The sequence below is a fragment of the Martes martes genome (genome assembly GCF_963455335.1).
Source record: "Martes martes genome assembly, chromosome: X".
In the NCBI taxonomy this organism is placed as follows: Eukaryota; Metazoa; Chordata; class Mammalia; order Carnivora; family Mustelidae; genus Martes; species Martes martes.
In genome coordinates, this window is record NC_137897.1 from 42,547,010 (window position 1) to 42,571,909 (window position 24,900).

General features: G+C 38.0%; 1 pseudogene across 1 annotated transcript; it reads left to right on the forward strand.

The window, feature by feature from the left end:
• The first annotated feature begins 22,963 nt into the window (after window positions 1–22,963).
• Window positions 22,964–24,260, forward strand: LOC308337623 (hsc70-interacting protein-like; annotated as a pseudogene). Its single transcript has 2 exons — window positions 22,964–23,317; window positions 23,529–24,260. The product of its transcript is annotated as a hsc70-interacting protein-like (transcript).
• The last annotated feature ends 640 nt before the right edge of the window (window positions 24,261–24,900 follow it).

A 24,900-nucleotide genomic window follows, 5' to 3' on the forward strand; every position in this document is an offset into this window, starting at 1 on the left:
AAGTAGTGGGAATTATTATAGGTAGATAAAACCTCACCTATGACTTTAATACAAATAAGCATGTACTTTTAAGAGAGGTATTGTTTAGGGTCATTTCATATATAGTATGCTGTCAACAAGGCCTTGACAAATGTACATTTATGCAATTAATAGCTATATACAAGCAAGAATCATATACAACACAAGACCACTGCAAAGGAATTAACGCAACATGAACTTTTGTGAGGCTGAAAGTTCATAGGGTTCGTGAGGCTGACTAGAATTTGGATACATGAGATTTTTTTTTTAAACAAAATTATTTATTTATTTATGAGAGACCGGGGGGGGGGGGGGAGAGAGGAAGAGGCAGAGGGAGAAGCAGACTCCCTGCTGAACAGGGAGCCCAATGTGGGGCTGGATCCCAGGACCTGGGATCTTGACCTGAGCTGAAGGCAGACACTTAACCGACTGAGCCACCTAGGCACCCCTGGATACATGAGATTGATCACAAAGTCAATTCAGCCTGTTTCAATTCAGTACTTACTTGATCATTAACTAGTCACCCAAATACACACAAAGTACATACATTCTATGTATGGTACTGAGTTATAGCAAATAATACTAATGGTAGCACTGTCAAAGTGGCAAGTGTGAAAGAAAAGTCAATTGCTAACAGTTGGTGATTAACACTGCAATAATATGTTTATCCCATTTCAAAAAATGTAACTGAGCAGGAAAAATAGCAAAAAGGCAGAATCCCATTTTCCATACCATTAACAAAATTAAATTCTCATGGAAAGTAAACATCAAATATTGGAAGGACAATCATTTTATATTTTTGAATACAGAAGAATTAAGTAACATAGACAAAGGCCAATCAATGCAGAAAAAGACATGACTACATTAAAGGAAATGACTACATTAAAATTATTAACCTATGCTTTACCAAAGGTAATCAAGATATGATAGCTAATACCTATTGAATTTTTTCTGTATAGGGCAATTTCTATGAGCTTTTTTTTTTTAAATTTTATTTATTTGACAGAGAGAAATCAGAGCCAGGCAGAGAGGCAGACAGAGAGAGAGGGAAGCAGGCTCCCACTGAGCAGAGAGCCCGATGTGGGGCTTGATCCCAGGACCCTGAGATCATGACCTGAGCCGAAGGCAGAGGCTTAAACCACTGAGCCACCCAGGCGCCCGGAGCTTTATTTTTTTATTGTGTTATGTAAGTCACTGTACAGTACATCACTGTCAGACAACAAAAAGAAATAAAATGTATTCAAACTGGCAAAGAAGAAATCAAACTCTCTCTCTTCACAGATGATATGATACTTCATGTAGAAAACCCAAATGTCTCCAACCCCAAATTACTAGAACTCATACAGCAATTCAGTAATGTGGCAGGATACAAAATCAATGCACAAAAATCAGTTGCTTTCTTATACACTAACAATATAACTGTAGAAAGTGAATCAATTAGAGAATCAATTCCACTCACAATAGCACCAAAAACCACAAGATACCTTGGAATAAGTCTAACCAAAGAGGTAAAGGATCTATAGTCTAGGAACTACAAAACACTCAGGAAAGAAATTGAAGAAGACACAAAAAGATGGAAAAACATTCCATGCTCATGGATTGGAAGAATAAACATTGTTAAAATGTCTATGCTGAAAGGGAACCCTCTTACACTGTTGGTAGGAATGCATGTTGGTGCAACCACTTTGGAAAACAGTGTGGAGATTCCTTAAGAAATTAAAAATAGGGGGACACCTGAGTGGCTCAGTTGCTAAGCATCTGCCTTTAGCTCAGGTCATGATCCCAAGGTCCTCGGATCGAGCCCCACATCAGGATCAGTCGGAAGCCTGCTTCTCTCTCTCCCACTCCCCCTGCTTGTGTTCCCTCTCTCGCTGTGTATCTATCAAATAAATAAATAAAATCTTAAAAAAAAAAGAAATTCAAAATAGAGCTTCCCTATGATCCTGCAATTGCACTACTGGGTATTTACCCCAAAGATACAGATGTAGCAAAAAGAAGGGTCACCTGTACCCCAATGTTCATAGCAGCAACGGCCACAGTCACCAAACTGTGGAAAGAGCCAAGATGCCCTTCAATGGATGAATGGATAAAGAAGATGTGGTCCATATACGCTATGGAGTATTATGCCTCCATCAGAAAGGATGAATACCCAACTTTTGTATCAACATGGACGGGCCTGGAAGAGATTATGCTGAGTGAAATAAGTCAAGCAGAGAGAGTCAATTATCATATGGTTTCACTTATTTGTGGAGCATAAGAAATAACATGGAGGACATAGGGAGATGGAGAGGAGAAGGGAGTTGGGGGAAATTGGAGGGGGAGATGAACCATGAGAGACTGTGGACTCTGAGGAGCTAACTGAGGGTTTTGAAAGGGAGGGGGGTGGGAGGTTGGGTGAGCCTGGTGGTGGGTATTATGGAGGGCACCTACGGCATGGAGCACTGGGTGTGGTGCATAAACAATGAATTCTGGAACACTGAAAAGAAATTTTAAAAATAAATAAATATTTTAAAAAATGTCTATGCTGCCCAGAGCAAACTTACTTTCATCCTAATCAAAATATTGTTGGCATTTTTCAAAGTGCTGGAACAAACAATCCTAAAATTTGTATGGAACCAGAAAAGGCCCCTAATCCCCAAAGAAATGTTGAAAATGAAAAACAAAGCTGTGGGCATCCCGTTGCCTGATTTCAAGCTATATTACAAAGCTGTGATCACCAAGATAGCATGGTACTAGAACCAAAGCAGACACATAAACCAATGGAACAGAATAGAGAGCCCAGATATGGACTCTCAACTCTATGGTCAACTAATCTTCTATGAGCTTTACAGGGATAGTGCTTTTGAATTTCTTAGGAAAAGCCAGACTCTATGTATTGTTTTAATATCACTTTTTATATGTATAGAGTTAGCTATGGAGAAGATACATAACTTCCCTAAGAACATGTTCCCCAAGAACATGAAGCTGATAAAAATTTGAGTAAATATATAATCTCCAGTAACCTGAGGTCAGAGGGTATATTTCCCAAGTACTAGTTACCACTGCCCCTGTAATTCCAGGTGTCATTTAAGCCAAAGCCCAGGAGAAGATATTTGCATATAACCAAATGACACTAGGTATTCTGTATATATAATAAACTACCATACATAAATTAGGCAAAAGATAATATTCTAAGTTCATAATGGGCAAATGATAGGAACAACAAACTCAGAGAAAAGAAAATCTGGATGGTCAAAGAACACCCAAAAAAACAAATAATCCAGTCAATAAATGGGCAGAAGACATGGACAGACACTTCTACAAAGAAGATATAAAAATGAAAAGCAGACACATGAGAAAAAATGCTCCACATCACTAGCCATCAGGGAAATATAAATCAAAACCACAATGAAATACCACCTTATACCAGTTAGAATGGCAAAAATTAACAGGACAGGAAACAAGTTTTGGCAAGGATGTGGAGAAAAGGGAACCCTCTTACACAGTTGGTGGGAATGCAAACTGGTATAGCCATTCTGGAAAACAGTATGGAGGTTCCTCAAGAAGTTAAAAGTAGAGCTACCCTATGACCCAGCAATTGCACTACTAGGTATTTACCTCAAAGATACAGATGTAGTGAAAAGAAGGAGCTCATACATCCCAATGTTCATAGCAGCAATGTCCGTAATAGCCTAACCATGGAAGGAGCTGAGATGCCCTTCAACAGATGAATGGATAAGGAAAATGTGGTTCATCTATACAATTGAATATTACTCAGCCATTAGAAAGGATGAACACCCACCATTTGCATCAACATGGATGGAACTGGAAGGAAATATGCTAAGTGAAATAAGTCAAGCAGAGAAATACAATTATCATATGGTTTTGCTCATATGTGGAACATATGGAATGGTGAGGAGGACCACAGGGGAAGGGAAGGAAAACTGAATGGGAAGAAATTAGAGAGGGCGACAAACCATGAAAGAAGAAATCGGGGAGGGAGACAAACCAGGAGAGACTATGGAAACAAACTGAGGGTTACAGAAAGGAAGGGGATTGGGGGGATGGGGTAACTGGGTGATGGGTATTTTTCTTAAGATTTTATTTATTTATATGACAGAGAGAGACAGAATGAGAGGGAACACAAACAGGGGGAATGGGAAAGGGAGACTCAGGCTTCCCATTGAGCAGGGAGCCTGATGTGGACTCGATCCCAGGACCCCAGGAACATGACCTAAGCCGAAGGCAGATGCTTAATGACTTAGCCACCCAGGCACCCCTGGCTAATGGGTATTAAGGAGGGCATGTGTGATGATGAGCACTGGGTGTTATATGCAACCAATGAAACATTGATCATTACATCAGAAACTAATGTACTATATGTTAGCTAATTGAACATAATAAAAAAAGAACACAAGATAAATTGTTCAACCCCCTTAGTTACAAATCATGGGATTGCTAAATGAAACCACCCTTGGATTCCACATTTTATATGCACATGACAGGAAAAATATTGAAAGTCTGATAATTCATGTGATAATGAGCATGATGAGCAATAAGAATACTTTCAGTTGGTAAGAATGAGAAATAGAACAGATATACTGGAGATTGGTAGTACTGATTGAAGTAAAAAATGAAAGTGGAAAAACATAATAAAAATGCAAATACCCATTTGGTGCTTGAATTCCATTCTGGATATGTGTTCTCATTTGTACCCCTTCTTTTTCCTCATAATTACTTCTGAAATAAACTGCTGCTGCTACTACTATGACTACTACTACTACATACACACACATACACAGACTCTCTTGTTTCAGGCTCCGCTTTTAATGGTAACCTAGGTCAAAATAAGCCTTCAGAAGAAATGTGGTTAAATAAACTGTTCTATGTATGTTTTACAAAATGAAAATTATACAGCAATTAAATGGAATGGGCCACATCAACAAGTATCTTTATAGTTAAATCTAAAAACTATGATATTAATAGAAAAGCATGTTTTAAATGGTAGTCTATTTCTCCAAGAAGAATAGGAAGGGAAGTGCAAGTTCAGAAACGACTTTAGAGCTCACAGTGTTTTATTAATAGGAGAGGATCAGAAAGATAGATCATTAAGAAAAAAAATTGTGTTTAAGTATGTTATCATCTCTGTCAAATAAGAATGTTTTAGGGGCACCTGGGTGGCTCAGATGGTTGGGCATCTGCCTTCAGCTCAGGTCTGGATCCCCAGGTCCCCAGAACTAGCTCCATGTCGGGCTCCCAGCACCCTGGGGGATCTGATTCTTTCTCTCCCCCTGCTTGTGCTCTCTCATCTCCCTTTCTCTCAAATGAATGAATAAAATATTTTTTAAAAAAGAATGTTTTAAAGGAATTTGTGTTTGCAGATCCTTGCAAATGCTTGAAATATCAGGAGAAGGAAGTATAAAAATGGATTAACCAAAGATGCCAAGAGATAGGTTTTGATAAGGGACAAGGTAGAAAACAAGGTCTTATATTCACTCATTCTTTTTACTGTTTGAATTTGTAGTCGTGTTTGTGTTGCACACATTTAAAACGAATAATTATTTTTAAAACCGCATTCATACTTTGCTGTTAACTTAAAAAGTGTTCTTTTTTCATTCTTCTGTAGGTCAGTCTGCACAGATAGATATGGAAAAGGAAATGCAAATTACAAAATGTTATTACTGGCTACTTCTCACTGGGAGGCTTTGGAGTAATTGTTGTGTTCTTTTTACTTCTCTGTATTGCTTGAATTTTACATCACAAGTCTCCCAAATTGTTAAAATAACAAAAATTATTATCAATAAATGAAATAATTTGTAGGATTCTTTTTTTAAGATTTTATTCATTTATTTGATAGAGCACAAGTAAGCAGAGCTGGAGGCAGATAAAGAGGAGAAGCAGGCTCCCTGCTGAGCAGAGAGCCCAATATGGGGCTTGATACCAGGACCCTGGGATTGTGACCTGAGCCAAAAACAGATGCTTAACTGACTGAACCACTCAGGTGCCCCAATCTGTAGGATTCTTGAGCCATCACCATTCTTTTTGATGAGGATGTAGACTGAAAATAAACAGTATCAGGGATCTGTGTGACAATAAAGAAAGACCTAACATTTTTATCATTGGAATTATAGAAGAGAAACAATAGGTCTGAAGAAGTATTTGAAGAAATAATGGCTGAAGACATTCTATATTTAGTGAAATACATAAACCTACAGATCCAAGAAGTTGAGTGAACCCCAAATAAGATAAACTAAAAAAATTCACAGCAAGAAACACCATAAGTAATTTTCTGAAAACTAAAGACAAAAATATTAAAAATAGCCATAGGTAACACATTTTCTATAAAGTAACAACAATTCAAATGATGGTGGATTTCTCATAGGAAACCATGGAGACTAGAAGAAAGGGGCATAACATTTTCAAATACTGAAAGAAAAGAATAGTTTATCCATTGAAACTACCCTTCAGGAATAATGAAGAAATGAAGAAATTCTCAAAGGAAAATTAAGAAACTTTCTTTCCTTACCAGACCTACCTTTGAACACTAGCTAAAGGAACCTCTCCAAACAGAAAGAAAATAATTAACAACAAACCAGTACATAGAATGCTTAAAAGTAGAAGTAAGCGTAATATACCATACTTTATTTCATGAATGTCTTTAATAATATTTTGTGGTTGAAACAAAAGTGATAACACCATCTAATGTGATGCTCAATGTATGTACACAAATACTTAGCACAATTATATTTTAAAAGTGGGGAGGGTTAAAACAACATAATGATGTAAGTTGCTACACTTCACTTGAAGTAATAAAATATCAATACTAGTAGGCCAAAAAAAAAAACTAGTAGGCCATGATAAGTTATGTATGCATATGGCAATAAGAGTAAACAGTAAGAAAATTATGAAAAATAACATACTAAAAAATATAAATAATATAAAGCTTTATAAAATGTGCATGTCATGCATAAGAAGACAAGATAGAACTGAAAAAATAGAAACAAAGGGAATAAACAAAAAATAGGTAATAACATGGAATATTCAGGCCCTATCAAAAAACAAGTAATAACATGGAATATTTAAGCCCTAACATTTAACGTAAATGTAAATGGTCAAATACAGCCAATATAATTCAGAGATTGGAAGAGTAACTAAAAAGACACAACCCCTTGGGACGCCTGCATGGCTCAGTGGGTTAAGCCTCTGCCTTCCACTCAGGTCATGGTCTCAGGGTCCTGGGATTGAGCCCTGCATCAGGCTCTCTGCTCAGCAGGGAGTCTGCTTTCTCCTCTCTCTCTGCCTGCCTCTCTGCCTACTTGTGATCTCTCTCTCTGTCAAATAAATAAATACAATCTTTTAAAAATTTAAAAAAAATTAAAAGACACAATCCATAGGACATTGATATCAAATATAAAAAATTAGATAAACTGAAAGTTAAAAAAAGAAAAATACATATATAATAAAAGCATTAACCAAAATAACAATATGGTTATACTAATATCAGACAAAGTAGATTTCTCAGTGGAACTTCCAAAAAGAGATCATATCTTGAGTGATCAAACAAATCTCAACACATTTCTTAAAAAATTGAATAATAGTGAGTCTATTCTGTGACTATAATGGAATCAAAGTAGAAGTCAAAAACTGAAATACAATAGAAAAATCTCCAAGCACTTGGAAATTGAACAACATATCTCAAAATAGCCCATGAATCAAGGAAGAAATTTCACAGAAAATAAAAACAATATACAGAACTAAATGAACATGAAGAAAAATGACAAATCTAAATTTGTGGAATGCAATTAAAACAATGCTGAGAATAAAATTTAAAGCTCCACATGCTTGCATTAGGAAGAGAAAATGAAAGATTTCAAGACAGTAATTTGTTTGTAGCTCAAAAAAGAAAGAAGTGCAAAATAAGCTGAAAGTAAGCAGAAGGCAGGGAATAACAAATATATGAGCAGAAATAAATGCAATGAAAATAAGAAAAACATAGAAAAAAGATGTTTCTTCAGACAAGAAAACAATAAAATTAATGGCAAGACTGACAAGGATAAAAAGAGAGAAGACAAAACCCACCAATATCTGAAAGAAATAGGGCACTCACAACATATCCTGCAACTATCAAAAAAAATAAAAAAAAGGGAAGACTGAGGGGGGAGGAGTCAAGGTGGCGGAGGAGTAGCACGCTGAGATGACATCAGGTAGCAGGAGATCAGCTAGATAGTTTATCAAACCATTCCGAACACCTACAAATCCAACAGGAGATCGAAGAGAAGAGCAGCAATTCTAGAAACAGAAAATCAACCACTTTCTGAAAGGTAGGACCTGCGGAGAAGTGAATCCAAAGCGATGGAAAGATAGACTATGAGGGGAGGGGCCAGCTCCCAGCAAGTGGCAGAGCAATGGAGAACAAAATCAGAACTTTTAAAAGTCTGCTCCACTGAGGGACATCACTCCAGAGGCTAAGCCAGGGTGGAGCCCACGAGGGGACAGTGTGGTCTCAGGTCCCGCGGGGTCACAGAAGAATCAGGGGTGTCTGAGTGTTGCAGAGCTCGCAGGTATCAGAGCAGGGAAGCTGGCTACAGAGACGGAGCTTAGGAGTGAGCTCTCAACTCAGGGTTACCTTAAACTGTGATCCATGGAACAGTCAGGACACTACTCTTTGAGCAGGGACCCCACAAGTGACAGACCCGGGGACAATCCCCTGGAAGAGTGGCAGAGATCTGCTAGATTTGGAGACTCTAGGCGGGGCTATGTGCCAGAGACAGAGACGCTTGGTCACAGGCTGGGTGAGCTTGGAGCACGGCTGGAGGCCAGGGAGATGGGAGTGATTGAGTGCTTTTCTCCAAGGGCGCACTGAGGAGTGGGGTCCTGAGCTCTCAGCTCCTCTGGGCTGGAGATTGGGAGGCCACCCTTTTCATTTCCGTCCTCCAGAACGCTACAGAAAGCGTTCAGGGGGAAAAAAAGCTCCCGAAAGCAAACCCAAGCAGATTACTTAGCCCGGCCCCTGGCAAGGGTGGTGCAATTCCGCCTCTGGCAAAGACACTTGAGAATCACTACAACAGGCCCCTCCCCCAGAAGATCAGCAAGAAATCCAGCCAAGACCAAGTTCACTTATCCAGGAGAACAGCAGAATTACAGAGGAGGAGAAAGCAAAGCAGGGAATTCATGGATTTCTCCCCAAGATTCTTTAGTCTTGCAAAGTTAATTTTTTTTAATTTTATTTTTTTTTTCTTATTCTAATTTTTTAAACTTTTACTCTTTCCTCTTTTAACATTTTTAAACTAATTTATCTTAACAATAGCTTTCATAAAAAAATCTTTTTGAACCTTCATTATTATAGTCATATTTTATCCATCATTGTATCTAACTTTATTTTTTGTATACACATGGGGTTTTTTCTTCTAAGAAAATTTAGGATAGAGCTTCTTCTAATAGATCAAAATATACCCTAAATCTAGCTCCGGGCTTGTTCTAGTCTCCAGCCTGAGCAAATTCTCTCCACTTTCTTTTTCTTTCTTTTCCCAACCAACTTTGCAACTCCCTTTTTAGATTTTTTTTTAATTTGCATCTTTATAGTCATGTTCCACCCCTTCATTGTGTTTACCCTTATTTTGTGTGTGTGTGTGTGTGTGTGTGTTTTATTTAAAATTTTGGGAGGTAGTTTCTTCTTCTTTTTTTTTAAGATTTTATTTATTTATTTGACAGAGAGAGAGACGTCACAAGTAGGCAGAGAGGCAGGCAGAGAGAGGGGGGCAGGCAGGCTCCCCACTGAGCAGAGAGCCCGATGCGGGCCTTGATCCCGGGACCCTGAGACCATGACCTGAGCCGAAGGCAGAGGCTTAACCCACTGAGCCACCCAGGCACCCTGGAGGTAGTTTCTTCTAAGAGACCAAGATACTCCAGAAATGAAGTGGGTGGCTCTGTTCTATTCACCAGTATAATATATATTTTTTCTTTCCTTTTTTTCTTTTTCTTTTTTTCCTTCTATTTTTTCTATTTCTTTTTTTTTAAATTTTTTTTTCTGAACTTCATTTTACCCCCATTCTTCCCCCCACGATTTGGGGTCTCTTCTGATTTGGTTAATGTACATTTTCCTGGGGTCTTTGCCACTCTTTTAGTATTTTATTCTCTCCTTCATATATTCTTATCTGGACAAAATGACAAGGCGGAAAATCTCACCACAAAAAAAAAGAACAAGAGGCAGTACCAAAGGCTAGGGACCTAATCAATATGGACATTGGTAATATGTCAGATCTAGAGTTCAGAATGATGATTCTCAAGGTGCTAGCTGGGCTCAAAAAAGGCATGGAAGATGTTAGAGAAACCTGTCTGGAGAAATAAAAGCCCCTTCTGGAGAAATAAAAGAACTAAAATCTAACCAAGCTGAAATCAAAAAAGCTATTAATGAGGTGCGATAAAAAATGGAGGCTCTTACTGCTAGGATAAATGAGGCAGAAGAGAGAATTAGTGATATAGAAGACCAAATGACAGAGAATAAAGAAGCTGAGCAAAAGAGAGACAAACAACTACTGGACCACGAGGGGAGAATTTGAGAGATAAGTGATACCATGAGAAGAAACAACATTAGAATAAGTGGGATTTCAGAAGAAGAAGGAAGGGGGGGCAGAAGATATATTGGAGCAAATTATTGTAGAGAATTTCCCTAATATGGCAAAGGGAACAAGCATCAAAATCCAGGAGGTGCAAAGAACCTCCTCAAAATCAATAAGAATAGGTCCACACCCTGTCATCTAATAGTAAAATTAACAAGTCTTAGTGACAAAGAGAAAATCCTGAAAGCAGCCCGGGACAAGAATTCCGTAACATACAATGGTAAAAATATTAGATTGGCAGCAGACTTATCCACAGAGACCTGGTAGGCCAGAAAGAACTGGCATGACATATTCAGAGCACTAAGCGAGAAAAACATGCAGCCAAGAATACTATATCCAGCTAGGTTATCACTGCAGATAGAAGGAGAGATAAAAAGCTTCCAGGACAAACAAAAACTGAAAGAATTTGTAAACACCAAACCAGCTCTACAGGAAATATTGAAAGGGGTCCTCTAAGCAAAGTGAGACCCTAAAAGTAGTAGACCAGAAAGGAACAGAGACAATACACAGTAACAGTCACCTTACAGGCAATACAATGGTACTAAATTCATATCTCTCAATAGTTACCCTGAATGTAAATGGGTTAAATGCCCCAATCAAAAGACACAGGGTATCAGAATGGATAAAAAAACAAAACCCATCAATATGCTGTCTTCAAGAAACTCATTTCAGACACAAAGACACCTCCATATTTAAAGTGAGGGGGGTGAAAAACAATTTACCATGCTAATGGACATCAAAAGAAAGTGGGGTGGCAATCCTTATATCAGATCAATTCGATTTTAAGCCAAAGACTATAATAAGAGATGAGGAAGGACACTATATCATACTCAAAGGGTCTGTCCAACAAGAGGATGTAACTATTTTAAATATCTATGCCCCTAACATGGGAGCAGCCAACTATATGAACCACTTAATAACAAAATCAAAGAAACACATTGACAATAATGCAATAATAGTAGGGGACTTTAACACTCCCCTCACTGAAATGGACAGATCATCTAAGCCAAAGATCAACAAGGAAATAAAGACCTTAAATGACACACTGGACCAGATGGACATCACAGATATATTCAGCACATTCCACCCCAAAGCAACAGAATACACATTCTTCTCTAGGAAACATGGAACATTCTCCAGAATAGATCACATCCTGGGTTACAAATCAGGTCTCAACCAGCACCAAAAGACTGGGATCACTCCCTGCATATTTTCCGACCACAATGCTCTGAAGCTAGAGGAAATTTGGAAAGAACCCAAATACATGGAGACTAAAGAGCATCCTTCTAAAGATTGAATGGGTCAACAAGGAAATTAAAGAAGAATTGAAAAAGTTCCTGGAAACAAATGATAATGAAAACACAATGGTTCAAAATCTGGGGGACACAGCAAAGGAAGTCCTGAGAGGAAAATATATAGCAATGCAAGCCGTTCTCAAGAAACAAGAAAGGGGGGTGCCTGGGTGGCTCAGTGGGTTAAAGCCTCTGCCTTCAGCTCAGGTCATGATCTCAGGGTCCTGGGATCAAGCCCCGCATCAGGCTCTCTGCTCAGCAGGGAGCCTACTTCCCTCTCTCTCTCTCTCTCTCTATGCCTGTCTCTATTCCTACTTGCGATCTCTGCCTGTCAAATAAATAAATAAAATCTTTAAAAAAAAAAAGAAAGAAACAAGAAAGGTCTCAAATACACAACCTAACCCTACACCTAAAGAGCTGGAGAAAGAACAACAAAGAAAGCCTAAACCTAGCAGGAGAAGAGAAATCATAAAGATCAGAGCAGAAATAAATGAAATAGAAACCAAAAAAGCAATAGAACAAATCAATGAAACTAGGAGGTGGTTCTTTGAAAGAATTAATAAGATGGATAAACCCCTGTCCAGACTCATCAAAAAGAAAAGAGAAAGGACCCAAATAAATAAAATCATGAATGAAAGGGGAGAAATCACAACCAACACCGAAGAAATAAAAACAATTATAAGAACATATTATCAGCAATTATATGCCAGCAAATTTGACAATCTGGAAGAAATAGATGCATTTCTAGAGACATATAAACTACCACAACTGAACCAGGAAGAAGAAGAAAACCTGAACGGACCCATAACCAGTAAGGAGATTGAAGCAGTCATCAAAAATCTCCCAACAAACAAGAGCCCAGGGCCAGATGGCTTCCCAGGGGAATTCTACCAAACATTTAAAGAAGAATTAATTCCTATTCTCCCGAAACTGTTCCAAAAAATAGAAATGGAAGGAAAACTTCCCAACTCATTTTGTGATATCAGCATTACCTTGGTCCCAAAGCCAGACAAAGATCCATCAAAAAAGAGAATTACAGACCAATATCCTTGATGAACACAGATGCCAAAATTCTCACCAAAATACTAGCCAATAGGATCCAACAGTACATTAAAAAAAAAAAAATTACTCACCACGAGCAAGTGGGATTTATCCCAGGACTGCAAGGTTGGTTCAACATCTGCAAATCAATCAATGTGACACAATACATTAATAAAAGAAAGAACAAGAACCGTATGACACTCTCAATAGAGGCTGCAAAAGCATTTGACAAAGTCCTTCCTTGATCCAAACTCTTCAAAGTGTAGGGATAGAGGGTATATACCTCAATATCATCAAAGCCATCTATGAAATACCCACCGCAAATATCATTCTCAATGGAGAAAAACAGAGCTTTTCTGCTATAGTCAGGAACACATCAGGGATGTCCATTATCACCAGTTATTCAACATAGTACTAGAAGTCCTAGCCTCAGCAATCAGACAACAAAAACAAATAAAAGGCATCTGAATCGGCAAAGAAGTCAAACTCTCACTCTTTGCAGATGATATGATACTTTATGTGGAAAACCCAAAAGACTCCACTCCAAATCTGTTAGAACTTGTACAGGAATTCAGTAATGTGTCAGGATATAAAATCAATGCACAGAAATCAGTTGCATTTCTTTACACCAACAACAAGACAGAAAAAAGAGAAATTAAGGAGTCAATCCCATTTACAACTGCACCCAAAACCAAAAGATATCTAAGAATAAACGTAACCAAAGAAGCAAAGAATCTGTGCTCAGAAAACTATAAAGGACTCATGAAAGAAACTGAGGAAGACACAAAGAAATGGAAAAATGTTCCATGCTCCTGGATTGGAAGAACAAATATTGTGAAAATGTCTATGCTACCTAAAGCAATCTATACATTTAATGCAATCCCTATCAAAATCCCATCCATTTTTTTTCAAAGAAATGGAACAAATAATCCTAAAATTTATATGGAACCAGAAAAGACCTCGAATAGCCAGAGGAATGTTGAAAAAGAAAGCCAAAGTTGGTGGCATCACAATTCCAGACTTCAAGCTCTATTACAAAGCTGTCATCATCAAGACTGTATGGTACTGGCACAAAAACAGAAACACAGATCAATGGAACAGAAGAGAGAGCCCAGAAATAGACCCTCAACTCTATGGTCAACTAATCTTCAACAAAGCAGAAAAGAATGCCAATGGAAAAAAGAAGTCTCTTCAACAAATGGTGCTGGGAAAATTGGACAGCCACATGCAGAAAAATGAAACTGGACCACTTCCTTACATCACACACGAAACAGACTCAAAGTGGATGAAGGACCTCAATGTGAGAAAGGAATCCATCAAAATCCTTGAGAAGAACAAAGGCAGCAACCTCTTCAACTGCAGCTGCAGCAACTTCTTCCTAGGAACATCGCCAAAGGCAACAGAAGCAAGGGCAAAAATGAACTATTGGGATTTCATCAAGATCAAAAGCTTTTGCACAGCAAAGGAAACAGTTAACAAAACCAAAAGACAACTGACAGAATGGGAGAAGATATTTGCAAACAACATATCAGATAAAGGGCTAGTATCCAAAATCTATAAAGAACTTAGCAAACTCAACACCCAAAGAACAAATAATCCAATCAAAAAACGGGCAGAGGACATGAACAGACATTTCTGCAAAAAATACATCCAGATGGCCAACAGACACATGAAAAAATGCTCCACATCACTCAGCATCAGGGAAATACAAATCAAAACCACAATGAGATACCATCTCACACCAGTCATAATGGCTAAAATGAACAAGTCAAGAAATGACAGATGCTGGTGAGGATGCGGAGAGAGGGGAACCCTCCTACACTGCTGGTGGGAATGCAAGCTGGTGCAACCACTCTTGAAAACAGCATGGAGGTTCCTCAAAAAGTTGAAAATAGAGCTACCCTATGACCCAGCAATTGCACTACTGGGTATTTACCCTAAAGATACAAATGTAGTGATCCAAAGGTGCACGTGCACCCGAATGTTTACAGCAGCAATGTCCACAATAGCCAAACTATGGACAGAACCTAGATGTCCATCAACAGATGAATGGATAAAGAAGATGTGGTATATAAATATACAATGGAATACTATGCAGCCATCAAAAGAAATGAAATCTTGCCATTTGCGATGACGTGGATGGAACTAGAGGGTATTATGCTTAGCGAAATAAGTCAATCAGAGAAAGACAACTATCATATGATCTCCCTGATATGAGGAAGTTTAGAGCCAACATGGGGGGTTTGGGGTGTTGGAAAAGAATAAGTGAAACAAGATGGGATCGGGAGGGAGACAAACCATAAGAGACTCTTAATCTCACAAAACAAACTGAGGGTTGCCGGGGGGGGGGGTAGGGGGTAGGGAGAGGGTGGTTGGGTTATGGACATTGGGGAAGGTATGTGCTATGGTGAGTGTTGTGAAGTGTGTAAACCTGGTGATTCACAGACCTGTACCCCTGGGGCTAATAATACATTGTATGTTAATAAAAAAAATTTTAAAAATGATTTAAAAAGGGAAGACTGACAATTTAAACTCATAAATTCAACAAGTTAGAAGAAATTGACCAATTCTTCAAAAATCAAAAACTACCAAAATTCATCCAAAGTGAAAGAGATGAACTCAATAGGTCTAAACCATTAAATAAATTGAATTTGTAATTTAAAACTCATAAAAAATGGTATCTCCAGGCCTGAATGGTTTCACTGAAGAATTTAGCAAACTTCCAGAAAATAGCACCAATTTTACACAAAACCTTCCAGAAAATAGAACAGGAGGGAACTCTTCTTTTCCCCTTTAAAAAAAATTATTTTTTAAAATTTCTTTTCAGTGTTCCAGAATTCATTATTTATGCAGCACACCAAGTGCTCCATGCAGTAGGTGCCCTCCATAATACCCACCACCAGGCTCACCCAACTTCCCTCCCCACCCCTCCAAAACCCTCAGTTAGTTCCTCAGAGTCCACAGACTCCCATGGTTTGTCTCCCCCTCCAACTTCCCCCAACTCACTTCTCCTCTCCATCTCCCCATGTCTTCTATGTCTTTTCTAGTGCTCCACAAATAAGTGAAACCCTATGATAATTGACTCTCTCTGCTTGACTTATTTCACTCAGCATAATCTCTTCCCTTTTTTTTTTAACAATTTATTTTGAGACTAGTATTGCCTGGCTATTTCTTTTTAAGAATCATTATCTTATACATATTTACTTATTTGGTATTATATACATATTTTGGACGAGGAAAACTGGGTATGTAAGTCTGTTAGACCCAGCCTATTTACATACAGTAATTGCTATACAAATGCAGTGGGTGAAGACATAGAAGTAGTGGTTCTTTGCCTCCCCACCTGGCTTCTGCAGAAGAGACTCACCATAATGACTTAAAACTGAAGACTTTTTAAAAATATATATATTTTTTATTTCTCAGAAAGATCGCATAAGCAGGGAGAGTGGCAGGCAGAGGGAGAAGCAGGCTCTCCACTGCGCAAGGAGCCCAGTGTGGGACTGGATCCCAGGATCCTGGGATCATGACCTGAGCCGAAGGTAGCCGCTTAACCAACTGAGCCACCCAAGGATCCCAAAACTGGAGACTTACACATAAAAACTGAAACTACGTGGAGCAAGCTGAAGAAGGACTAGGTTTTCACCATTTATCTCCGGACACTGTTGGAAGGAAGAAGAGGAAGACTGCTGGAGAAGCCTGTGGCTGGACCCTCGACCCTCAGGGGTGCAGCTTCTGAGGGTCCACACAAATGTTGGGAAAGGACTCAGCCTGACTGTAAGCCACTTGAAGTGCCAGATGCCTCCTGAGGGAATCCCTCGTTTGCTTCTATTTTAACACCACCGCCCCACCTCAACTGACATTCCAGCCTCTGGGAGGGGCTGTACCTTTTCTCTTGGGCCTCCTACTTTCACACCCTGCAACAGAGATCTGCCTCCTGAATAGATTACTGGACTGTTTATGGTCCCGCGGGCAGTCAACTGGCAGGTCTGAATGAAAGAAGTATTCTTTTTAGGACAGTGCCTGTATAGGGGACTCTGATGCTCAGATGTGAAAAAGACCATTGCTCATAGCTTTCCTGAGGCAGTTTTAAAAAAAGAACCTTGTGCTTAAGCTGTTCTGAACCATGGACATCTACTCCTGGCACTTTCCTCCTCAAGCCAGATATATTGCTTTTGTCTAGACCACCAACTCATTCTTCTTGCTCCGGGGTTTCTGGTATTAGAAAATGGCGCGGAAGTACACTGTGCAGGCTCACGCTGAAGAGCACTCCGCCCCTTGCATGGTTTTGGTCCAATCACTAGCTGAATGGAAAAAAAAGGCACAAGAAGAGCTTCGGAAAGACCCTTGGATAATGGCGAGAATGTCAGGACTGTCCAAATTGGGTACTCCGGGAATAATTGACTTGACTGAGCAGGTTGAAGGTAAAGAGGTTAGGTGGGCATGGAGCGCCTCCCTCTGATGGTACCAAGTTTGGGAAGGGAGAGAAGAAAAATGGTCTGGACCTCATGCTGAGCAGATAGAGGCTTGGGCGTGATGGATGTAATTAGAGCAGGAAGCTTTTTCCATATAAAATACTACTGTAATGCTGTAAATTTTAGAATAATGACATGTTAAGCTTTTTATTATGAAAATTGGAGAGAATAAACTAATCAAAACTAAAATAACCACTATTTAGGTTATTTTAAGCCGCTTTATTGAAGGATAGTTGACATACAATAAGCTTCGTTTAGTTAACGCCTACGATGTGCTAAGTTTTGACGCGTGTATGCATCCAAAAAACCAGCACAATCAAAGCAAGAAATACACTTGCATTGTTCGTTTTTGTAATCGTCTCCTCCATCTGCAACTACTTATCAGCTTTCTATCACTATAGATCAGTTTGCAGTTTTTACTATTTGTTAACAAGTGGAACTATGTGATATGTGTTTTTGGTCTGGTTTTTCACCAATATGATGATTTTGAGATGCATCTACAGTCTTGTATCAATAGCGCGTTCCTTTTTTACTGCTAAGTAGTAAGCCATTGTGTAATATACCACAATTTGTTTGGGTGTTTTTACTTGGATTATTTTCAGATTTTTCTATTTCAGTAGTGCTTCTGAGAATATTTGGCTAAAAGTTTTTATAGACAAATAGTTGTACTTGTGGGTAATTTCCTAGGATGGGAATGGCCAGGTCACAGGATGAATGTATGATTAACTTCTTAAGAATCTGTCAGTTTTCTTAATTTCTTAAGAATCTGTCAGTTTGGGTACCCAAATGTTCCAGCACTGTTTGTTGAAAAGACAACTGTCAGGTTGTACTATTCCACATTTTTGCATTTTACATTTCCACCAGTAGTGTGTATGTTCAATTTTTTCCACAACCTCTCTTACACTTAGTATAACAGGTATTATTAATTTTAGCAGTTTTAATAGGTGTGTGTAATGGTATATTCTGTTATTAATTTGCATTTTGCTAGTAATCAGTGATATTGAACATCTTTTCATGTGTTTATTTGCCGTCAGTATATCTTTTATGGCAAAGTGTTTGCTCAAAACCTTTGTCTATTTTATATTGGGTTGGTTGTTTGCTTGTTATTGAGTTTTGAAAAATTGTTATGTATTGTGAGTACAAGTCTTTTATCAGGTAAATGTTTTGCAAAGCTTTTCTCCCAGTCTGCAGTTTGTCTTCTCATTCTGTAAAGTCTCTTTTTCAGAGCAGAAGTTTTAAAAATTTGAAGTACTGCTTTTCAAATTGTTCTTTTACAGATACTGCTTTGCTTTTTTTATTTAAGAAATCTTTACCTAGGGGCTCCTGGGTGGCTCAGCAGATTAAAGCCTCTGCCTTCGGCTCAGGTCATGATTCCAGGGTCCTGGGATGGAGGCCCGCTTCAGGCTCTCTGCTCGCAGGGAGCCTGCTTCCCCCTCTCTCCCTGCCTGCCTCTCTGCCTACTTGTGATCTCCCTCTCTCTCTGGCTCTGTCAATTAAATAAATAAAATCTTAAAAAAAAAAAAAAGAAATCTTTACCTAACCCAAGTTCACAAAGGTTTTCTCCTCTGTTTTGTTGGGTGTTCTAGAAATTTATAGTTTATGTTCTAATTTTAGGTGTATGATTCCCTTTGAGTTACTTTTTCTCTATGTTGTAAGCCGTGATTTCAAGTTTTGGGTTTGGTTTTGTTTGAGGTATGTATGTGTATGTATGTATGTATGTATTTTATTATGTTCTGTTAGTCACCATACAGTACCTCATTAGTTTTTGTGTCCATCAAAATATTTAGTGTTCCATCAAAATATTCATTGTTTGCATATAATACCCAGTGCTCCATGCAATACTGTGTCTTCCTTAATACCAATCATTGGGTTAACCCATCCCCCTACCTCCCCCCCCTCTAAATGTTTGAGGTTTTAAATTTTTTTTTCAGCATAGGGTATCCAAATGCTCCAGCACCATTTGTTGAAAAGACTGTCTTTTCACATTTGCTAAAAATAAGTTGTCCATATATATGCCTATGTCAATTTTTGGATCTATTCTCTTCCATTGATCTATTTGTCCATATTCATGTTAATATCTCACTGTCTAAGGCACTATAAGACTTCAACTTTTGGGGTGCCTGGGTGGCTCAGTGGGTTAAAGCCTCTGCCTTCGGCTCAGGTCATGATCCCAGGGTCCTGGGATCGAGCCCCACATCGGGCTCTCTGCTCCGCGGGGAGCCTGCTTCCCCCTCTCTCTCTCTGCCTGCCTCTCTGCCTACTTGTGATCTCTGTCTGTCAAATAAATAAATAAAATCTAAAAAAAAAAGACTTCAACTTTCTTTTTCAAGGTTTTTTGGTTATTCTAGGTCTCCTTAATTCCCATATGCATTTTAAAACCAATTTATCAATGTCTAGAATATCATCTACTGAATTTTTATTGTGATAACACTAAGTCCATAGGTCAGTTTGTGGAGTTTTGTTATCTCAACAATATTGCTTATTCTAATGAATACAGTATATGCCACTATTTTAGTTTTTTAAAACTTCTCTCATTAATATTTTATATTTTTCACAGTACACCTTTCTTTTCTTTTAAAATTTGCTTTGTTTTTGTAATTTGTTAATGATGCATTATATTAATTCATATTTAAATGTTACACTAACCTGTATTACTGGGATAAACTATGCTTGATCGTGATATATTTTTCTTTTGGATTTGACTTGCCAAACGTTTTTGTAGAATTTTTTCATTTATGTTTGTGAGAGATACTACTCTTAGTTTTCTTTTCTTGTATTATCTCTTTGTCTTTGGTTTCAGAGTAAAGCTTTCCTTATTGAATGAACTAGGAAGTTTTTCCTATCTCTTCAATATTCTGGAAATTTTTCATGGAATTGATATTGTTTTATCCTTAAATGTTTAGAATTCAGATGAAGCTACCTGGGCTTGGTGTTTTTTATGCAGGAAGGTTTACAATTATGGATACAAAAATAAATATAAATATACAATTATAAATACAATAAATACGAGGCCATCCAAATTACCTATTTTTTCTTGAGTAAGCTTTGGTAGTTTCTTTCAAGTCATTTATTCATTCCTGTGAGCTGTAGGATTTATCGCAATGAAATTGTTATAATATTCCCTTCTTATGACTTTAATATCTGTAATTTATCACTATGTCCTCTTTACATTCCTAATAGTGGTAATTAATGGGTTTTTTTCTTTTTCTCTTGATCATTTTGGCTAGAGGTTTGTCTCCCCTTCTTAAAAAAAACAGCTTTAGTGAGGTATAATTGATATACAAAGAGTGGCACATGTTTACTGTGTACAATTTGATGAGTTTGAACTTTGATTTCTCCTTTTCAAATAATGTTTTTGGCTTCATTAATTTTCTTCATTAGTTTTTTGTTTTCCTTTCTCCTTTCTTTCTGCTTACATTCTGATTTGGGTTTAATTTGCTCTTCCTCATATTTTTTAAAGTGGAAACTATGTCTTTATTTTGAAACCTTTCTTATTTTCTAATGTAAGTATTTAGAGCCATAACTTCCTTTTAAGCACTGTCTTAGAAGTATCCCACAGTTGTTGATAGATTGCATTTTTATTTTAATTTAGTTCACAACACTTTTCAGTGTCTTTTTTTCCCTTTGACAAATGGGTTATATAGAACTATACTATTTAGTTATCAAATATTTGCATGCTTTCCTGATATTTTCCCTTGTTAATTTCTACTTTATTTCTATTGTGACCCTAGAACATACTTTGTACTATTGAATATGTTTTAATTTATTTGGACTTTTTTGGGGCCAAATATGGTTAATGTTCTGTGAGCACTTAAAAAGAGTATATATTCTGTTGTGGATAGAATGTTTTATAATTTCAATTAGCTTATGTTGGTTAATAGTTCTTTAAATTTCAGTTGGCTTAACATGTTCAAGAATTTTCTGCCCAGTTGTTTTATTGTCAGATGGTTGCTGAAATCTCTAAGTATAAATTAGATTTTTCTATTATTCTTTTTAGTTTTATCAGTTCTTGCATCATGTATTTTGAAACTACATTACCAAGGCATATAAAAGTTTAGATTTGTATTTCATTAAAGTTTATATTATACTCTTGAGATTATTCATGCCTATCGTGTATGTATGATAGAGATACCTTATCATAGTGTTCTATTTCATTTTTTTTTTGTCTGACTCCAGTGACATCACATCGGCAACTTGAAATTAGCCATGGTGGGAGAAATTGGCAAATACTATAGTCAAAAAAAATTTTTTTTTTGGATAGCTAAGGACACCACAGACAAAGGGTTTAAACTTTCCATGGGCCCTTACACTCACCCAGTATTGCAGAGGACAAAACCACTACCACTTTCAGTTGCTGTTCTCAAATTGGCCTTCCGTGTTTTCTGCTGAATTTATGCTGTTTTTGTTGTTCTGCTGTCAGATCTATCATATGCTGTGCCATTACTCTCTCCTTTTACTATCATACAGATGCTAACAGGTCCTATGGGTTTTGGTTAAAAGACCCACGTGTCTTTTAAAGTCTATGAGAAGAGTTTGTCATGTTGTTGATGGTCATATTTGGTTTTGCTATGTAGTTGTTCTGTTTTCATGTGATGAAGACAGACTGCTAAGCTGTGTTACTACTATCACCATTTTCTGACTCTGTTACCTACATTTCCATCATTAATTTTACCATATTTGCTACAACTATTTTTTAGTATTTAGAAGTAAATAATTCTAAATAACCTTTCAATTTCCTCTGAAATATTTTAGTATGTTTCTCTTTAATAATAATAATAATAAGAAGAAGAAGAAGAAGAAGAAAAGAATATTTTCCTTTGCAAAAATCATCATACTACTACAACTGAAAAAAATGAACAATTCCCTAATATCATCTCACACTCAGTCAGCTCTTATATAGCTTCCTCTTTTACCCTCACAATCACTTTTAAAAGTGGTATTTTTTTCAAACCAGTGTCCACATATTGCATTCTTTTAAGAATCTCTTAATCAGTAATGTCCTCTATCACATTTCCCCCTTTACTTTTAGAATATGATATTTCCCCTATAGAATTAAAAGCCAGTTTATTTTATTTTAGAGAACTTCTGAAAATCACTAACCAAAAAATATAAGAACATTGAAAAATTATCTTGTAACTATCTCCCAAAACTGTACTCCATAACTCAGAGGATATACCATTTTAATTTTTTATTAAAAAATTCAAAGAGAAGTAGAGAGAATAATATATAATAAAAGCCCTTGTACCTTGGGGTACCTGCGTGGCTCAGTCGGTTAAGCTACCTACTCCTGGTTTCTGCTTAGGTCATGATCTTAAGGTCACGGGATGGAGACCTGAGTCGGACTTTGCGCTCAGCCCAGAATCTGCTTGAGATTCTCCCTCTCCCTCTGTTCCTCATGGTCCCCACTTGCACTCTCTCTCTCTCTCAAATAAATTAATGAATCTTTAAAAAACACTTCATATGATCATGCTGAGCTAGTACCCATGCCTGGAATCTGGTCGCAACATCAGCTGCGCCTGCCGCCTGCCACTGCCTCTGGACCATGGACCCCCGCAAAGTGAGCGAGCATTGGGCCTTCGTGAAAATGTGTAAGCAGGATCCAAGCATTCTGCACATGGAGGAAAGGCATTTCCTGTGGGAGTGGGTGGAGAGCATGGGGGGTAAAATACCACCTGCCCCTCATAAAACTAAATCAGAAGACAGTATCAAGGAAGAAAAACCACATAGTAAGAAGGCAGAGGAAAACATAAAGACAGATGAACAATCAAGTGAGGAAAGTGATCTAGAAATTGACAATAAAGGTGTGATTGAACCAGATACTGATGCCCCTCAAGAAATGGGAGCTGAAAATGTAGAGATAACCGAGGAAATGATGGATCAGGCAAATGATAAAAAAGTGGCTGCCATTGGGGCACCTGGGTGGCTCAGTGGGTTAAAGCCTCTGCCTTCAGCTCAGGTCATGATCCCAGGGTCCTGGGATCGAGCCCCACATCGGGCTCTCTGCTCAGAGGGAAGCCTGCTTCCCTTCCTCTCTCTCTGCCTGCCTCTCTGCATACTTGTGATCTCTGTCTGTCAAATAAATAAATAAAAATCTTTAAAAAAAAAAAGTGGCTGCCATTGATGTCCTAAATGATGGTGAACTACAGAAAGCCATTGACTTGTTCACAGATGCCATCAAACTAAATCCTTGCTTGGCCATTCTGTATGCCAAGAGAGCCAGTGTCTTCATCAAATTACAGAAGCCAAATGCTGCCATTTGAGACTGTAACAGAGCTATTGAAATAAATCCTGATTCAGCTCAGTCTTATAAGTGGTGTGGGAAAGCACATAGACTTCTGGGCCATTGGGAAGAAGCACCACATGATCTTGCCCTTGCTTGTAAACTGGATTATGATGAAGATGCTAGTGCAATGCTGAAAGTTCAACTGAGGGTCCAGAAAATTGCTGAACATCGGAGAAAATATGAGCGAAAACGTGAAGAGTGAGAGATCAAAGAAAGAATAGAAAGGGTTAAGAAGGCTCAGGAAGAACATGAGAGAGCCCAGAAGGAGGAAGAAGCCAGATGACAATCAGGAGCTCAGTATGGCTCTTTCCCAGGTGGCTTTCCTGGGGGAATGCCTGGTAATTTTCCTGGAGGAATGCCTGGAATGGCAGGAATGCCTGGGCTCAATGAAATTCTTAGTGATCCGGAAGTTCTTGCAGCCATGCAGGATCCAGAAGTTATGGTGGCCTTCCAGGATGTTGCCCAGAACCCAGCGAATATGTTAAAATATCAGAGCAACCCAAAGGTTATGAATCTCATCAGCAAATTGTCAGCCAAATTTGGGGGTCAAGCATAATGCCCTTCTGACAAATAAAGCCCTTGCTGAAGGAAAAGCAATTTCGGTCACCTAATGGATGTTGCAATAAAACAAACCAGTGTACCTCTGACCTTCTCATGAAGAAAGCTGGGGTGCTGTGAAGAGAATCCCTATCCCTCTGCTCCCCATGCAACTGAAACATTTTACAGTGGTCTGCCATTAGGGTATTCATTCAGATAATGTTTTCCTACTAGGAACTACAAACTTTAAACACTTTTTAAACCTTAAAAATATTTAAAAACATAGTAAAAGCGTGTGTTAGTCCGTACATTTTTCTTTACCAATCATTTCAGTTTTTTTCCTTTGGATTAATTGGGCAAGGTAGATATTTCAGTGTGGAAGATTTATTGCTCAGTTATAATGAGTGAAATAAAGGTTTATTAGTGGGAGGCAAATAATACATTAAAATAGATGAAGTTTGAGTTGGAGATACAGTTTCTGAGGCATTTTGACTTGTCTTTTTAAACGCTTTATTTTTTAAACACTATTTTGATAGAACCATTGGGACCACCAGTATTGCAGTCAGACCTGGGTAGGGACCAGAAGTGCTTGGCAGGGCAGCAGCAACCTTATTCCTTTTATATAGTGTGCACTCATGTGCAGATGCATTTAAATCTTA